The sequence below is a fragment of the Delphinapterus leucas genome, chromosome 3 (assembly GCF_059928025.1).
Source record: "Delphinapterus leucas isolate spDelLeu-1000000601 "Yukka" chromosome 3, BTC_Dleu_Yukka2, whole genome shotgun sequence".
In the NCBI taxonomy this organism is placed as follows: domain Eukaryota; kingdom Metazoa; phylum Chordata; class Mammalia; order Artiodactyla; family Monodontidae; genus Delphinapterus; species Delphinapterus leucas.
In genome coordinates, this window is record NC_143131.1 from 31691705 (window position 1) to 31711593 (window position 19889).

General features: G+C 43.2%; 1 long non-coding RNA gene across 2 annotated transcripts in view; it reads right to left on the reverse strand.

Annotated features, from left to right (window-relative positions):
- LOC111187468 (uncharacterized) overlaps nucleotides 1-19889 on the reverse strand; it is a 92470-nt gene that overhangs the window by 15441 nt on the left and 57140 nt on the right. The window contains exon 2 of one of the 2 annotated variants that reach the window (XR_002648131.2): nucleotides 9872-10017. The exons of the other annotated variant lie outside the window; for it this stretch is intronic. This is a non-coding gene — a long non-coding RNA (uncharacterized LOC111187468). The remainder of the gene's footprint in view (nucleotides 1-9871; nucleotides 10018-19889) is intronic. 2 annotated transcript variants of the gene reach the window in all.

Below are 19889 nucleotides of genomic sequence, written 5' to 3' on the forward strand. Positions count from 1 at the left end.
TGATTTCTGATTCTGGAATTCAAATATTTTATGCTTAGTTGGCAAAGAACTCTGACACAGGGCTCCTCCCCTAAGCACACTCATCTCAGGACAGTTCAAACCAAAATACATGATCTGCTTGATTTGAGGTTTTGCTAAAACTGAGATTATTTCATGAAGGCCCAGAATATGAGGAAAAGGAGCAGAGGCAGGATTTTATACTTCTGAAGTTCCTATTATGTACTATACATATTTGTATATTACTAACCATTACATAAGTCTAATGAGGTAGGTAGAATCATCCCTCATTTAGATATGAGAAAACTGTGGCTCAAAGAGAGCAGGAAGTGACAGAATCAGGATTTGAGTTCAAGTCCAGGGCCCCCCAAATCCATAGCTTGCCCATTTACCTGATGCTTTCTCCCACACACTATTTTATGCCTGGGGTTAGGTGCCTTTCTCTCAAGTGTATCAGTGCTCTTCATTAATTCTTGTTTTCAGGTTTGGAACTAGAAATCAGTGATCTGCAGCAACTGGTTGGCATTTTAATTTCACCAGGTTGAGGGATGGAGGTGGCCCTTTAAGCAACAGTGAAAGCTCAGAATTCTAGAAAGCTGCTCACGTCTGTATGCTACACCCAGGGATTGAACACCAGCCTCAGTTGGGCTCTAGAAATGCAAGACAGGTCTCTGGCTGGTAACGAACACAGAACGTGAATCAGGCCTATCATAGCCCGGGGCTCAATGCTGAGCACACAGTAGGTACACAAGAAACATTTGCCAAATTACCTATAAGCTGTCAGAGCCAAAGCTCCATTTTCCTCCAAGCACCTGCTGAAGGTAAACCACTGTGGGCCACCTAACACATTTCTGTGCCATCCACATGTGCCCACTTGTACCTTCTACACGTGAGCCCCTAGAATAATAAGGATCTAAATAAAGACATTTATTAAAGCCACACAGTAGCATTCTGAGATTGAGAAACTCCCACCCGCCTCTCTTGCGTTCACATAGCTTCTGGAGCTTTATAACTCACAGGCCTTTGAGCTGTCACCCTTTATATCGTTTCTACAGGATTAACTAGCTCCCCACTGCTTTATGTCATCCTCTGTGCTTTTCCTGACTTTGTGTTTATTTACTAATTGGCTGACTCTGGTTGTTTCTTATTGATTTCCAAGTCAACCCAAAAAAAGTGATTGAAGTGCAGTGTATTGAAAACTCGGGTCTATATCCTCACACTGCTTCTTTGGCCACGGTGACCCTGTCACATCTCTGGGAATATCTGCTCTCGCCTTGCGTCTCCCACCCTTGGTGAAGAAGGAATCAGAAGCACTAAACCCCCTAGAGTCAGCAATGCCACATTCATTTATTTGTAGTTAATGAGATATTAATGAGATACAACAACATTATTTCTACACAAGAAAAGTAGGCACTTTAATAACCGTAATCGATTTTCTTGAGCACTTGGATGCCATGGAATTAGGACTCTCTATGCAGCGTCTCTCAAACTGTGGTCCTTCAACCAGCAGCATCAGAATTTCCTAGAATAATTGTTCAGAATATAGCTTCCTGGGCTCCATCCCAGACTTAATGAATCAGAATTTGAGTTTTTTGTTTTTTACAAGGTAACAGCCAACAAGGAGATTCTCGTCACACTAAAGTTTAAGATCCCCTATGCATGGAGACCTGCATAGTCCTAAGTGCCAAGCAAAAATTTCATTGGTGCACGTCACCTCTGCCTTGTCCAGCTCAGAGCTCTCAGCCCAGTTCCGACACTGTGTCACCTAATAACTCTTTCATTCTATGCACCATTCTACGTATTGGTGGTAGTGAAAAGAAACCAAGAAGAGAAGAAAAAGCAAAGAATTACAATCCAAGAAGTTCACCTATGAGCTGAGGAGGAAATTGACCCAAGAGTAGACCATGACAAGTAAGTCACTCTAAAAACATATGTATTTCAACTATTTCCCACATCTGTGTATGGCCCTCAGTCGAAATTGGAATCCAATTTTGGTTCCAAAACCATAGTTATCCAAGAATACCTTGGAAACAGGGAAGAGTTAACCTAATAACCTAATTTTCATTGGGAATGTAGGAGTAATTTGGCTTTATATCAAAGCCATGTGTTGTAATAATAACACTACCACCTTCAGGACAATATCTCATTTAAACTCTGCATTGTTGGAGATATCAAATTACAATTTATAGACTAAGGTTAACAACAAACCAGGATTTGGTTATCTCCCCAAATAATTTCTTTCAAACACACTGAGGTCTTGGAACCAGATCAGAAGACATTCTTCAGCTATGATATAAGAAACATGCAAACTCTGACTCACAGACTGAGTTTTCCAAGACAATCCTAATCTCCAGGTATGTAGTTAATGGCCAAAAACAAAAATATCATGATTTGCCAGAATGAAAATTAGCTCCTCTGTTTCACTGGACTTGAGTGTATAAGTTTTGTTAGCAGAAGCACCTGCCATGGATCAGGTTCTAGGAGACATATCATGTCTTAAATCACTTCCTGAATTTATTCAAATCTGCCTGTCGAAGAAAGGTTTACTCTCACACATAATGCCTTTGACCACAAATAAAGTCTCTGCCATCTGTTTTCATGCTAGAAAACACAATTTGGAATCAGTGATGAAATAAATCCTATTCACATAAATCCAAATCTTGTTCTCTTACCCTGGGATATTTCCTGCTGAAATTACAAGAAAAAGAACTTCGTTAATTAAAATGATGAAGTGTGAACATGTGTTATTCAGGAATACCAATACCTCCATCTACATTTCCAAATTATTAACATTCACATAGTCCTCAGTGTTCACGTGTTAATTAAGATTTTTAAAATCAGAGCTTCAAATATCATCATTTTATAAGGTACCACGATACACTGGAGGGTGGGAGGCGGTGTCTTAATTTTATATCTCCTTTTAGCTCTTTGCACCAAATATTTCAAGGATATTTATCACCACTAAGTATCTTATCAAAATGGGAAGACATAGAAAGGTTAGACATTAAAGAACCTGTAGGGGACTTTAAGTCTGATTAGACAAAAGAAACATCATTATCATGGTTGATAAAGGCTGATTCTGAATCCTTAAATCCCACACCATCATGACTTCTTCTCTGGACTTTTTTTTTTTTTTTTGCCTTTTGAACTCTCTATTCTCTTACTGGTGTACAGAGGTTTCATAAGATATGATATAGAAACAGGTTGAATGCAGAAAGGAATATGAGAATCTAGTGGTCTTCTAATAAGCCAGACTTTAAGGAGATTTGCAGAAATGTAAAACAATGATACTCTTCTGGCTAAGTTTTTTATTTTTGGAAAATATAGTTATTTTTCATAAATACATTATGTTAACATGTAATGAGCTTATCGTTATTTTTAAATGAATTAATAAATATTTTGGAAATTTCTCCATTTAATATTTAAGATGGTAAATATCAATGGATATAAGCAACATAAATAAAAGCTCTTTGATATTCTCAATAATTTTCAAGAGTGTAAAGGGGTCCCAAGATCAAAAATTTGAGAGGTCCAATCTGGTGCATTCCTCAGCTCCTGCATGATTCTGACCTTGACTCCACTTCCCTGTTTCTATGCTTTCTCTCCCTTATTTTGATGATTCTACTGACAGATTTCTGTATCCCACTTCTCCCCTCCTTCTTCCCTCCTGACTCTTCTCTGGATTACAACGAGGACACAGCTCAAGAGCAAATGCATAGTCTTCAATACAGCCTGGAGTTTTGCCCCAATCGCCTAGCCCTGCCCTGTGGAGCTGAGCTTTGAAGACCACCCCCCCACCTTTTTTTTTTTTTGGCCCCTTAGTGCCAGACCTAGAACAAGGGCAGGCTGAATAGCCTGTTATTTGGCTCATTTCTCTCTAGCCCTCACCATGTTCTTGACTCTCATAATTACCATGACCTTCCCCTGAACTAGTCCTCCATGCTTCTTTTCCCTGGTCCCACCCACAAGGATTTCCAAGGAGTTTGGGGTCATGCCCAGGCCCAGAGGTCCCTGGTACCTGACTTTCCATCATCCTAGGGAAGACAAGGGATGCAGGATGGTTCTGTTTATCATTCCTTTGCTTCTCCCAGCGAGAGCCCCACCCTCTAGCAAGCTGGTCCTCTTGAGTGTAACTAATCCACAGCAGCATCCCTCCTTTTGGGGATAGAGTATGGGGAAGTGGGAGGAAGCTTCATCTCTGCATCTTGGAAACAACCTTATCAACCCAGTATCTCAGGGCCACACATGAGTCAAAGGCCCTCCCTGCCACCTCTGCTTCAGACCATGGCCTCACCATTCTCTCAGGACCAAACATTTCAGGTCATGCTCTTCCCTCTGCGTCTTAAGTCTTTCACACCATCTCTCACATCTATAGCTTTCCATATTCACTGCTACCACTCTAATTCAGACTTTAATTCGCGTACCAGGATTCATTATCAGAGGCTCTTACCGGATTCCTTCATTCATCCATCAATCACTCTATCTCTCTGCATCCAAATGTCTCTTCCTGAGCATCACTATCTTCATGTCACGCTTACTTACCAACCCTCTGTATCTTCCTATTGCCTACAGACTGTGGTACAGGAAAATATTAAGAGCATGGATTCTGGAGCTGGTCTATCTGGGCTCCAACCCTGATTCTGCCACTTCTAAACTCTGCTACTTTGGGCAAGTTACTCAGCCTCTCTCTGCTTCAGTGTCCTCCTCCTGAAATAGGGATAATATAGCACATATTGTATTCCATAGGATTAATGTGAGGGGTAAATGAATTCATATAGAACAGGGTCTGGTATTTAATAAGCATCCAGTAAGTGACAGCTATTATTACTATTGTTATAGAATGTGGTCCAAGCTCCTTGACCCAGCATGCATTGGCCTATACAAGCTGTACCCTGGAGCTGTACTCTTAAGATGGTAGATGCTCTCCTGGAGCCCCTCAACCAGCTTCCAAAACAAATTAGAAACCCACTTCAGGTGATTGACATGGTGGCCAATGAGCCATTCTCTGCTCTAACAGAGTAAATATTTAATTTGAGCCAAGAGCCTCGAAGAAGTACAGAAAGCTGGGGAGGAGAAGTGGTTTTCGCCCTTCTGCCACTCCTGAGGACAGATGTTATGCTCTGAGAAGGCAGAAGGGAAGATTTGAGCTGATTGTAATCTAATGAAGCTGTCAAATCAGTTTTGCTTTCCAATACAGGATAATGACTAGTGAGACCCATGGGTCCTGAGCCAGGGTTCTTTTAACTGGTAGCATTATCTGGGTCAGACCTGTCAGCCTCTATGGGGAATACTCTGGAAAATGTCATCTTCCAAGCCAGGGTGGGAGTAACACTTGCCACTAAACAGGTGGTGATGCCCATGGTATTTAGAGGATAATCTCTGAGTTCATGAGATGTAGCAGGTGAGCACAGAATGGGAAAGGAGAAGGAAGAAGGGCAAGTACGCAGCATAATAGACGGAAAAAGAACAATACAGGTGGAATGGGAGTCAAGGGAGAGGAGAGAGATGACTTTAAAAGAAAAAGAAAACAAAAAGAGTAGAGATTAAAGGAACTGGGTACTGGGGAATAGAGGCATGTCTGGAAAGAAAATGAGAACTTCCAAGGGGCTTGAGTTCCTGATGGGTTCTGAAGACTTAAAATAGACAACACACACACACAATACACAAGACAACAAGGACACCCTTTGTATTCTAAGCAAGGTCATTTGTGAATATTTGTTAATAAGCTTAGTGACTCACTATATGGAAGAATAATCTGGCAAAATAGAAAAACTGTGCACCAGCCAGTTGGATTCTTGAAGCCCCAGAGTCCTCTTCCTGCTCTAGTGGGCTAGTTACTTAGGAGTTCCCCCAATGCTCTAGTTCCTTCTACTGCTTGGAAACAAGGCTGGTTCAATGTGCTTACATTTCCAGACAAACCCATCCCTGGGTTTGCCCCAAAGGTGGCAGCAGAGGGGCAGGGCCTCTGCCTTCCCGTCCCCTCCCGTACCCCAGGCGACTCCTACAATTTCACTCGGGGCCTGCATGGATGGAGGAGGGCCTGGCAGCCCCAAATACGCTGTGGCGTAGTGATTTCGTCACCCCAAGTGACTGTGTCTCCACCAGTAGTCACCATCCCTCCACACTACCTTGTGGGCTTATATTTCTGAGCTATTTTTTCCTCATATGTGAGTAATTTCATGAAAAATACAAGTGAAAACAGCTTCTGTCACCTACAGAGTCAGGAACAGAGATCAGATTCACAGATCAGATTATCCTTTAGAGACCCTCCCCACTCCCACCCCAAAGGAAGACAATGAAATGAAATGAAAATATGGGAAAATGCCAAGGTGTGACATTTATTTAGGCAATATTTTTCAAAAGCCAAAAAATTCTTCTCTATTAAAAGTTCCAAACAGGAGATGGATGCATTTGTTGAAAATAAGGGAGGGGGGGAGGCGGGGTGTAATCAAATAAGATGACTGTTTAGACTAGACGGCACTACTCAGTTTTCTTTTGCTTCTCCTAAAGTTTCTGGAAGTTAGCCAAGTGCAATGTAGCTCTTGTTTTGTTTTTTTTCATTCACCTTAGGGCAATGACAGGGGCTTGGTGAGGATGAGATCCATGTTCCATGGAATAAGTTAGATCCTTAGAGGGTTCCTGAGTTTTTTTCCACTTCGCCCCAACTCCAGGGCCACCACTCTAATCAAGCCACCATCACCCCTCACCTGCTCCCCTGTCACGGCTTCCACTCCTTCCCGTCTTTACTACCCACTCTCCACCTGGCAGCCAGCGGGCAGGGCACTTCCTCTACCGCGCCCCTCCCACTTACTGCCCCCGGTGCTTTTCCTTCCTAACACTGTCCGCAGCTTGTAAACGTGCGATTGTGAAACGCTTTGACTAGTGGTTCTCTCCCGCTTGACTGTAAACCTAGGAGAATGGGGACGGTTTGCAGCCTTAGTGCCTGGTTCAGTGCTTGTCACGTAAGGGCCTCGATCTATGGGGGCCTTCTAGATCAGATCACAGGGCTGTCGCGGAAGGAGCCGGAGTGAAGGAGGAGCTGCCAATCGAAGGCCTGGGGCGGGCCTATGACCTTAGCTGGCCAATCAGAATCCTTTCCTGAGTTGTTGAAAACTGGAGCGAAAAGCCTACTGTCTTGGGTTGAGTTCTCCCAGAAGCAGACGCTGAGTTGATGATTCAGGTGCAAGTGCTTTTTAAAGGAAATGCTCCCAGAAGAAAGCAGTAAGGGAGAGGGGGGAAGAAGGATAGGGAAGAAGCCAAGCAATGGAGCGGGCATCGAATCAGGAGGAGGGGGAGGCAACCCCTGAGCCCCAGTCTGGGCTGCTGAAGACGTGCGGTTAGTACTGGAAGGTCGGCCCCGGTAGCCCTAAGCTCCTGTCTCCCATCTCCTGTCTCTGCCTGGGGTCATGGGCTCTACATAAAAAGCTACCACAGCCACCTGCCTGGGCTTTTGTTCTGGCTCGCTTGTCACCCGCTTTCTCAGACTCTTTCTGTCTTGGTGGCCTCAGCTGAACCCACAGGTTTTGCATTTTGTTCTTCACCACCCGCACTGGTAACCTGGCTCCAGATGTTAGATCTGTGCGAATCCCCTGCCTGGTTCCTCGTGCTGCTTCCCAGGCGTGAGATGCCCCCGTGGTTTCTACCCACCTTCCTGGGAGGGAGATCCGAGGCTCAAAGACATTGCCTGACTCCAAGACCCTGTGCTTATTTGGGCTTAAAAGTGTTTTTTATTTATTGAAGGACAAACCTGGAATCTACTAAAATCTCTTGATATTTTAAAATTAACTAGATAGTTTCATCGAAGGCAGCTTAAATGACTATGAAGAGGGAAACTACCTTTTTTTTTTTTTTTTTTTTTTTTTTGCGGTACGCGGGCCTCTCACTGTTGCGGCCTCTCCCGTTGCGGACTCCGGACGGGCAGGCTCAGCGGCCATGGCTCACGGGCCCAGCCGCTCCGCGGCATGTGGGATTCTCCCGGACCGGGGCACGAACCCGTGTCCCCTGCATCGGCAGGCGGACTCTCAACCACTGCGCCACAAGGGAAGCCCAGGAAACTAACTTTTTAAGATTCATTGCTCCATTTCTTTCATCCGCCTCCATCGCTGACGGTATGAGCTACAACTTATTAATGACAACGATATGTCAGGCTTCATGCATTCACACATACATTTCATTCTCAGTGTTAGAGAAGATAATTTCCCCAGAGTCACACAGCTGGTATTGGGAAAGGCTTAGATTCCAACGTGGGTCTATGTGACTCCAAGCCCATGCTCTTTACTGCTTCACTCAACTTTTTTCAGTGATCATATCTCCTGGGCTGAATGCCAAGATCTAAATCATAGGGATTTGGGAGTGTAAGGAGGAGAAACAGAGTAAATCTTTGGAAATGCTTCAGAAATGGTTTCTGCGTATGTGGGCAACATTCCATGACCAAAGGATCCCAAGTCCCTTACCACTGACATTTCATTCATTCAACCAATACTTATAGAATACTCCTTGTGTTAGGCACTGTTCTAGGCACTGGGTGTTTCTCAATGAACAAAGAAAAAACACTGTGCTTGCTCATAGAATTTACCTTCTAGGATGCAAGAAGGAGGCTTTGAAGGGAGGTAGGAAATAAACATAAAAAGTTAAGTAAATTTTGTAGTGATCACTGTTGGGGGGCAGAGAAGAGCAAAGTAAGGGAAATTTGGAGTGCAATTTGAAACAGGATGGTCAGGTGAGGCCTCCCTGAGAAGGTGACTTCTGAGCAGACTAGGAGATGAGAGGGTGAGGCATGAGGCTGCCTTGAGGAAGAGTGGTCCTGATGGTAGTGATGTGGCAGCTTCACTAGTTCGTTAAGCTATTCCGGTCCTACCCACCCCCACCCAACACCCATACTCAACTCAGTTTTTCAAGAAGCTGGGGTGACTGGAAACCAGAAGTGGCAAAATTCCCCACCTCTCAAGCCATCTGCAGCTGCAGCTCCTTTTTTGTTTTTTTGTTTTTGTTTTAGTTGTAGGGGGTTTTTTTGTTTGTTTTTTGTTTTTACGAACAATGCTGCAATGAATATTCCTATAAATGTATCTTTGAACATGTGCATGACTGGTTATATAGAATAAATTATTCCTGGAAGTGAAATTGCAAAATAGCCCCTGCCAAACTGCCCTCCAAAGAGTCGATTTACCCTCCTGCCAACAGTGTATCAGCGAGTGAGAAGATTAGGATTGTAAATATTTTTACAAAATACTTTTTCCAAGTAAGGGAGGCAGAAAGGCATTGGGAGCTAACGTCATTAAGAAAGTACAAAGTGTATCACATCTCAGGGACAGGGTTAGCCCATGATGAGCAAATGAATGGCAAAGTCAGGGGCCAGGAGAGGGACTGGGTGAGATGTGAGTGTTGCTTGAGGGCAGTGTCCATTTCAGGGATTCTAACTTGTGCCTAGAGGTGGCTACTGCATGTAAAGGAGCTGCCCCAGGCTGCACAGGTATGGCTTTGTGCAAATCTCACTGTCATGAGTGCAGGTCGTTGGGGTTTTTTTTACTCTTAACTTATTGGTAAGGGGCAAAGCAGAGCTTTCTGTTGCCTATGGCTCTGTAGAGGCGGTATTGCCACGTGTCAGCCAAGACTGTTTACACAAACACATTAGCCTCGCTGCTACTCTCGCCTGAGGGAAAATAACACACAGCCAAGCATACAGTTGCAGTTTGGGGTTTGAGCTGCACGTGAACACACCCAGCATTTGGAGTCCTGCACAGGAAGAAGGCAAAGCCATAAACTGAGAGGTCAGAGACTTAAGGTTGAACCCCAGGTCTGCCACTTAACAGCTGAGTAGCAAGTTACTTAAGTTCTCTGAGAGTCTTTCTTATAGAAAACGAGGGTATATCCAGACCTCAAAGGATTGTTGTGAAGATTAAACAGGATGTAAAACACCTGACACGATGGCTGGCCCGTAGCACCTGCTCATATAACCTCTTTTAGAAGAACACCATTCAGGATGTCCGGTGGACCGCAGAATTAGATGCCACATTTGAGAACCTGAGAGAAAATATGGACATTTCAATAAGACTCTCCTCAAAAACACACAATTTACTTTCAACTCTGCCCTTAGATTCCTGCGAATCTGAGGGAAAGTGAATGTCCACCCTTCAACCCAGGGCTTTGGAACAACGACTCCAAACAAACCCAAGTGAAATCTGACTTCGATGTCTTTTTTTTCTAAGTGTATTTTACAAAGAAAAATACATAACTAAATGAAAAGTTTATTCCAATACAACATCCTCTAAAATGACTCTGTGGAAAAGGCAGTAAGTAGAAGTCTTTAGGCTATATTCACTTTCTTTGACATTAACTCATATAACACAAAATCGTTGATTTTTAAATATTTACCACCGAAAACCATTAAACGCAAATGCCACCAATGTTTGTGTAAAGAGTCACCTCTTTCTTACAGTTTTGGACCTTTACAAAAATATTTTTATAAAAAAATAGGGATTTCAAGATTGACTGGTTAATATTTTAGCAAGAGATGTCAGAAAGATCTTTGGTAAATCCAAGATTTTTTTCTTTGGTTCTTAGCCTCTGTAAGAAGCGAATGATTTCCAAGAATTACCACCAGAGGGCACTGATGCCAAATTGAGTCACAAAGTCACATAGAGTATATATTTGGCCTTGCTATCACCGAAATACTCCCACTTAAACAAAATGCCCCCTTATAATTGAGCAAAACTTTGAATAAAAATACCTCACACTGGCACTAACTGAAAGCAAAATGTCTAACTACATGCAAACACTGATATAAACACAAACTCTTCAGGAATAGTATACTGGTGTTTTTTCTTATTAAAAGTAGACATGCATAAAATTTAAAATACGGCAGAACCAAGAACGTGTTCAAAATAACTAGGTACTGGTCTCTTGTGCCTGCTTCTCTGTGATCCTCTAGTTTTCAGCATTTGTACAACTTTTTTTTTTATGAGGACTTTTAAAAAAATATTTATTTATTTATTTGGTTGTGCTGGGTCTTAGTTTTGGCTCGCAGGCTCCTTAGTTGCAGCATGCGGGCTCTTTAGTTGTGGCATGTGAACTCTTAGTTGTGGCATGCATGTGGGATCTAGTTCCCTGACCAGGGATCAAACCCAAGCCCCCTGCATTGGGAGCGTGGAGTCTTAACCACTGCGCCACCAAGGATGTCTCTGTACCACTTCTTGAGTTTAGTGTCTAATAAGCTCCAGTGAGGCTGTATTGCAAAGAATGGGTATCTAGACAAGATCTGGGTTTGAATCCCAGCTTTTCCACATAATAACTTTGTGATATTAACAAAGTCTCTAGGCCTCAGTTTCCTCACCTGTAAGATGAGAGCAGTAATAATTAGCCTGCCAAGCTGTAGTAAGGTGTATGAGATCATGCTTACAAAATCCTTAGCACATTTTGGGTGCCTACTTAATGCTGAAATTTACTAGGATTGTATGTAGGATTCATGCATAAAAAGATCCTAAGAATGAAGTTCTATTATTATTCATATATTACATGCATGAAAACTGAGGTTATATAACATGCCAAAGGTCACAGAGCTACTAAGTAGTAGGGAAGTTTACAAAGCTCATGATTTTACTTTCCACCCTTAGAGGGTGGAGGGTGGGTAGGTGGGCACTGTATATTATGCTTCTTTGCATCAAAGCTGATAAATGATTGATACTCAATAAATGCCTGGTGGAGGTGATGAATTATGTATATGTAGTAACTTCTGGGGGGGAAAACTGAGATAAAAATACAATTTGCTCTGAAAAATCAAAAGAACTTTACCAAAGCAATGTGTTTTTATCATTATTAATATTATTGCTATCATTATGATAAAATGCATCACCAGTTTGGCAGATTGCAGGTTAATGATATGCAGAGACTATAATTCAGTCTAAAAGGTGCTAAATTTCTAGGAAATAGAAAGAAAGAAAGGTCAACCTGGGGTTCAGACAGTTCAGAGTTTCTGAGCAGGGAGAGGAGCTAGGCCCGTGCAGGGAGAGGGAACACAAGGCGAGCACTAGGGCACTGACAGGTAAGCTGGTCCAGGACCACACCTTACGCACACCTGGATGAGCCCCACCTCCCCAGCCAGACCCAAAGAACAGCCTGAACCTGAAGGGGCTTCAGCCCTGGGGCCAGTGAGAAAGATGTAATCCTTGTTTGCTTCCTGGCCTCTGTGTGTCCATCCTTGTCACTACCGCCATCACAGTTCCCTGCCATCAGAGAAATGTGTCTAGGTCATCTTTGTATTCCCAGTGCTACACCTAATAGCTCGCTCAGTGACCCTCTACAGCCTGAAAAATTAAAGGCCCCATACTCACCACCACTGCCGCCCCAGGAAGAGGCGTTTGCCAGCATCTGTCCTGAAGCATCAGCATCAAGTGCTTTCAGCCACAGCACCCGCAGAGCTCTGGGACCTGTGTATTCTTGCTATACAGGCAGCAAGGAGCACAGGCCTGCTGCTGCTACAGCAGGCCAGACAGAAGCTAATTATAGCAACCTGAACCTGCCATGACTAACAGGCTTATTTAATTTCAAATGTTTGTTTGTTGACCTACAAAAATCAAATACAGTGGCCTCACAGGCCAGGCTGCCACTGGAGCCCTGGGAGGGATGTCTGTGTGCGAAGCAATTACGTAGGCCCCATTCGGGTGGGGATTGGATTGCATGGTGATACCTGGAAGAGAATCCACTCTGGAAACCTGTCAATTCTGTGGGGAATGTGGTTCAACTTGGGCAGCGAGTGAAAGGCATGAAGCTGACCACGGAAAGCCCTCAGCCAGTGAAGGCTCTTCAGCATGAAGGCTAATTTGGGGAAATAATGAAATAGCTCCCTTCACAAGAATCTACTATGTATCATGTCCATTAGGTACATTATTACATCTGTTCCTCCCATCTTTATGAGACAGATATAACTATTCCAATTGTACAGGTGAGCCTCTGAGTGATTAGATAACTTACTCATGGTCATACTGTGATAGCAATAATAAGAGCAAATATTTATTGGGTACGTATTAATTCTGAGCTGAGCACTTCACGTAATACTATCTAGTCCTCATACTAATCCTATGAGGTAAAGATTATTATTAACCCCATTCTCCAGATGAGAAAACCGAGGCTTGAGGAGGTTAAGTAACTTGCCCAAGATCACAAACAGGTACTATGTGGCAGAGCCAGGGTTCCTATGATGATAATAGAGTAAGTCCCCTACATATGAATGAGTTCCATTCCTAGAGTACATTCGTAAGTAAGTCCAAAGTTAGCCTAGGTACCCAACTAATACAATCAGCTATATAGGACTACTATACTGTAATAGGTTTATAATACTTGTCACACAAATAATACATAAAAAAGAAACAAACACAAGCACAAAAAACAAAGGAAACATTTTTAATCTTACAGGACAGTACCTTGAAAAGTACAGTAGTACTGTACAACAGCTGGCATAAGGGACTGGCATCGAGTGAACAGGCAAGAAGAGTTACTGACTGGAGGAGGGAGAGGAGGTGGGAGACGGTAGAGCTGAAGGATCGTCAGCAATAGGAGGCGGGGATGGGGGACAAGCTGCCATTTCACTCACACCTGACGTTGATGGAACACGTTCTGGTTCCTTGCTGGATTCAATTCTATCTACCTTCTTGAAAAAAATGACCCAGTGATGTCTGGGTAGTAGCTCTATTTTTCTCATCATAGATGACACGGTAGCACCGGATTGCTTTCTGAACGGCTGCTGCAACCTTCGTGTACCGTTCTACGTTCAGGTCCTGGGCCTCAAAACCTAACAGTGCCTCTCCTCAAATAAAGAAAATCTTGCCATTTCCTACATCGTGAATCTCTTCGGTTCTTCAGTTACTTCTTCCTCTTGTCTCTCTTCGTCCTTTCTCTGGGCCTCCAATTCCATCAGGTCTTCATTAGTAAGCTCCACGTTTGCATCTTTGAAAGTTCGCAACTTGAAGGTTTGTATGTAGGGGACTTACTGTAACAGTTAATATTTATGGTAGGTACATTGCTCCATGTCTTTTGTCATTTCAGTCCTCACAACAACCTTGTGAGGTGGGAATCAGTATCCCCATTATACAGATGAGGGAACTGAGTCTGGGGGAGATTAAAGAAATGTATCTAGGGAATAAGGATTTCAACATAGAGAGTTTTACCCCAGGACACAAGCCTGAAATCACTGTGCTATGCTAGCTCCCTGGGCTAGACATCCTCAGATGGCAGGATGTGAAACTAGGCTTCAGACCCAGTCTATATGGCTTCACGGCCTGCACTGCTTTCTGGCTCTTGATTATACAATCCTCCGAATGAGGTTCTTGTCTAAAAAGCAGCAATGGACCTTGAAGTCCAAGCACATCAGTACAGGTTACTCTGATCCAAGGGCAGCCAAAGAGAAAGGAAAGTGCATGGAGCTAGAAGGAGACTGGAATAAGAGGGGAAGGACTGAGCTTAGAATTTGAAGCCCATCACCCAAATCAGCGGCCGAGCACCCCTGTCCTGGCCAGAGGCAGGCGTAGTCAACACTGGCAGCAAGGTGCCATCCAAGTGCGGGAATTTGGAGCAGGCTTGTTATTAATAATAATGATGCAAACGGCCACTAATATTCACTGAGCACCAGTTAGGTACGAGATATGGTTCTAGGCTCCCACATACATTCTCTCATCTATTATTTCCCCATTTCACACACGAGGTAACTGAGGCTCAGAAACATGGAAGACCTGCCCAAGGTGACAGGTAGGAAGGGGCAAAGCCAGCACTTGGATCCAGATCTCACCCTAGAGCCCCCAAGCTGAGATCTTTCTGCCACTGATGTCACTAGGCGGTGAGCTAACTTAGTGCCTCAGTTAATTAGGTTTCATCATCTACAAAATGAGCTCAGAAGTTCCTCTCTTATAAAGGAATTCCCTCCCTCTTAGGGAGGGAAGGTATTAAGGCAGTTCTTTCCAAAAAAATATCTGGCAAATCTTTAAAATTTTCCAAGCTGTCGCTAAATAAATATACCTGTCACAAAAGGATGCAGGATCCTTAAAGAAGACAGCACAACATCAAAACAAAATAAACTTCCATTGTTTATTGTAATCAAATCCACAAAATGTAAAATGGAATTGTATTACGTCACTCGAAAATATGCCAGTGACACACACAGACACACATGCACCCCTTCACTACCCTACCATTAACGGAGATTCCTCTCTGTAAGGCAGTGGGCAGGTCTGTATGGACTGAATAGTGCGAAGTTGACTTCCAAGATTTGTAGGATGCGTTATAACTCCCCTACCCTCCATAAGCTCTTTCTGCCCCAAAGTATCAGAGAGCTCCTAGGGAAAGCCCTAAGAGATTCAACAGGAATTCTTAGAAGCTGATATGCTTTGTTGAATATCTCCAACGTAGTCACAAAACACAGTGTAGAATTTGTCCCAGAAGGTCCCCATCATGAGACAGAAAGAGCCCTTTCTCTTCAGTAGCCTCTCCCCCAATAGTAAGAGAAACCCAAAATGTTCGTGTTAATTTGCTACCTTCACTTGAACTCAGGAAACACATCTTAATTCCTGTTTGCCTAGTTCAGAGTCACAATATCAAGACAAAAAATGCTATCAAATATTTCTTCAAAAATATTCATTTCTACATGGAGCTTTACAAAGCTTTCATGACTCAGGGTGTCTCTGAGTCATCCTTATGCCATATTTATTTGGTAAGAATGCAGAGTCCAGCTTTATTTATGCAAATAAATGCACTTTTATTTTATGTTAAGAAAAAAAGATATTCATTTCTGAATGCTTTCATATAACACTAGAATCTTGTTATAATGGTAACAAATTTGCACTAAAATCCACGTCTTCAGCTGTTCTGTGTGATGGGTTTATTACTCTACATACTGTTCAATCCCTGGAGATGGTCACTTAATTAAATTTAGAGAAGTCTTCATGGATAGATTCCTAATTTAATGTTTCTATGCCAAGAGTGTCGGAGGTCTCATTTCCGTACAGAAAATTCTACTGCCACAAAAAGAGAAAAAATGAACTCAAATGGCTACTATCTCTCCTAAAACTGCCTGCTGGTAGCTGAGCTCTGGATCTAGGGTCTCGGTTAGAAGAACACCCCCATCAAAGGGGAAACCTCTTTCCTCCACCTACCTGAGCGCCTCTCACAGGCCACTGCACGTCCAGCCAGAAGCAGTCTTTGATCTTAAAACTCCATAGAGATATCACAGGGCTACTGGAACTGCAGTACTTAAAATTCTCACCAACACGTTTCTCCACCCCATCCACCATCTTGGCAGAAATTCTTGTAACACTGATGAAAAAAAGTCAGTGTCAAGATCTTATAAAAACATTAAGGCTTGCTGTGGAAGGGGGTGTGAGTGGCACTTTTTTTTTTTGGCGGTACGCGGGCCTCTCGCTGTTGTGGCCTCTCCCGTTGCGGAGCACAGGCTCCGGAGCGCAGGCTCAGCGGCCATGGCTCACGGGCCCAGCCGCTCCGCAGCATGTGGGATCTTCCCACACCGGGGCACGAACCCGCGTCCCCTACATCGGCAGTCGGACTCTCAACCACTGCGCCACCAGGGAAGCCCGTGTGTGGCATTTTTAAGTCCTAAGGACAGTTCCGACTTCTGGTCCTCCTGTCAGGTTTTTGAATTTTTCTAACAAGCTAACAACAAATGTCTAACCTCTAGGGTGCAGGGTTGGACAGCTTAAAACAGAACATGAGCCCTGCTCCCCATCTCACCCACATCCATCCTGCTCCACACATGGTTTACCTTAGTCTGAATGAAAGACATAGCTTTTGAAAAGGCATCGTTAATAGAGCAGAATTTGTCTGTTGAGCATTCTGTCAACCAGAAGGCTTTATGAGAACGAAACTGCCTACACATGCGTAACAGTTATTATTGTTTAAAATGAGAATTTTGAGGTCCTAGGATTCTGTCGCACCACCCAGCAGCCACTGGTGTCCATATCCTGCGGATTCTGTTTCCACGGTAACTCTGGCTATACATCTCCTCTTTTCACTGCCCTTTCTCAGAGGAGGACTTCATCCTGTCTCTCCTGGTCTGCCATCATCATCTCCTAACTGATGTCCTTGCCAATCTATCCCGTACATCACACACTGCCGTGTTATTCATCCTGAAGCACAGGTCCAGTTTGTGTCATTCCTCTGCTCAAACACCTTCAGTAACCGCCACAGCCCCTATAGTCTTTGATCTGCCATTGAGTCCTCTCCACTAGGTGGTCCCCAACACCTACCTTCCTAAACTCATCCTCCAGTGCTTACCTTTTCACAGCTTCCTGTGATTTCCTACCCTCCACCCTTTACTCCTCAAATTTCCAATCACCTTCCTGCTCCCGTTTCTGCCTGTCAGAATCCTACCCCCATCTTTTCAAATAAATGCTACCTCCCTCGTGAAGGTCTATTTCACTCCAAGTCCACCGTCCCTGTAAATAAACACACACCAGATATGACCTCCTCTGAAACCCCATTACACTTTACACTTTTCTGAAAATGCCATAGCCTACCCAGTATGAGAGCTAGTTGTGAGCTTGCCATAACCACAAATACTTTACAGGGTCATAGCAAATCTGCATTCTTACAATGCTTGGTACAATGTGCTAAGCATGTACCAAATACCCCAGAAGTGTTAGTGGGTGCTATGGAGTGAAGGTATCCACCCAAAATCTACAGTTTGAAGCCCTAATCCCCAATGTGATGGTATTTAGAGGTGAGATCTTTGTGGGGTGATTAGGTCATGAGGGTGGAGCCCACATGAATGGGATTAGTGCCCTTATAAGAAGAGACACTGCAAGAGAGTTGATCCCGCTCCCTACCATGTGAGGACACCACAAGAAGCCAGATCAGAAAGACAATCCTCACTAGACACCAAATCAGCCAGCACCTTGACCTTGGACTTCTAGCCAGCAGAACCGTGAGAAATCATTTTCTGTTGTTTAAGCCACAACACAAGTCTGTGATAAAATGTTATAGCGACCCAAACTAAGACAGTGGGTGTGTCCATGTAGGTAAACAATACACAATCATTTTGCTTTCAGAAATATTTAGAAGACTTTTAAGTTTTCATACCTGGTAATAAAAAACTTAAAAACAAAGGCTGTGTGCTCTAGAGCCCACGAGCCACAACTACTGAAGCCCGCAAGCTTAGAGCCAGTGCTCCTCAACAAGAGAAGCTGCCGCAGTGCGAAGCCCACGCACCGCAAGGAAGAGTAGCCCCCGCTCGCCACAACTAGAGAAAGTCCCTGCGCAGCAACAAAGACCCACGCAGCCAAAAAATATGTTTTTAATAAAATGAAAAGTTAAAAAAAAAAAAGGCTGAAAGGCTTGAGAGTATATATGATACGTGCAAAATAAATAAAATATCTTAATCAACTGAGCCACCTTGCACATAAGTGGATTTGACAATTCTAATGTATAATATTGTGAATGCTGCTATTTAATATATCCTGATGATCTGAAGCCAGCCTTACATTTCCATCTCCAGTCCTTGTCCCTTTCCTCTATGGAGTTTCTTTATAGGCTTTTTTTTTTTTTAACTCAAGTTGGTACTGAATTTTTGGCACTCACAAACCCATCACTTTAGCAAAGGAGCTCAAGAAGTAATAAGCAGACCCAGATTTGGGTTCAGTGCCCAAAATAAAATGCAGTTTCTCCACTTTAATCGGATCCAGCCAAATGGCCAGTCCAATATGCAACATATGTCCAGCCAACTGGTTGGAGTCCATGCATTTGGTTCCTTCTGTAGATTAATGAGATTATGGCATTGTTAAAAAGAGGCAGAAAATGCTAATTTGACATCTACCATGATATACTTTACAGTTTGGGGGGTTTCTGCATTTTAAGACATTTTTAATTACTTTGGTGTGCTGTGCCAATGAGGACCATATGCCCGTTCTTGTCCTTTCCCGGCTGTCTCCACAGTCACCTGCACATTCCCAGCCAGTGCAGACTGTCGAGAACTTGCTTATCACAGCCTCTGTCGAGAAGAATCAAAGGGCAGCTTTCTCTTTCACTTGTGCATGCATTTTCTGGTTAAAGCTGTCTCAGAAGAAAATAAAAATCACTTACATATTCAGAGCTAAAAATTAACTGACCTGTAATGAAAACCTAGTTCAAAACAAAGGAGTTTACCTGGCTTTAAGAGAAAGCCAACCACATAGCAATAGAGGCACTCGCTAAAAGTACATTCCTCTGTGACTTGGAAAAAATTGGAATTTCACTCATATGATGTACATTATTTACATTAAAAAAAAAAATCACTTGTGGTTCTGCAATTTGTCACTGGGCTGTGTGCTATATGCTGCCCCAGAAGACTGTTGGGAATGACTGATGTGACGTGTCTTAACATACAAGGTATGACTCCATCTTTTGCAAATGCTTCTGACCACTCAGAAACTTTAGCAAAGCAGAGTTGTACCTCCCTCCTTCGATCCTCAGGGAAGACTCACCTCATAATCATCTCCTTGTATGGTGATGAACTTTACATGCAGAGGGTGCTCAGTGTGAAGGTCAGCACAACTTATCTATCCAAAGCTTTTCCTAAAAGCACATTTGGAGCTGAGGACTACAGTCTCAAAAACAGAACAAAACAAAAACAAAAGACTATGCAAGCTAAGTCATGAATAATAATGGTAGCTGGACACTTGTGAAGTACCTACTATAGGCCAGACATCATTCTGATTAACTCATTTAATTAACTCATTTTATTATCTCTTTCTTACAGACTAAAAAAAATGGAGGCACAGAAATGTTAAGTAACTTGCCTAAGTTCATCCAGTGGGAAAGTTAGAGTCAGGATTTAAACTCAGAGAGTCTGGGAAAGACGGCGCCCTTACCTGCTACATTAGAGTAAAAGGAAAAAATGAACAAAGGCCACCATCCTGCTG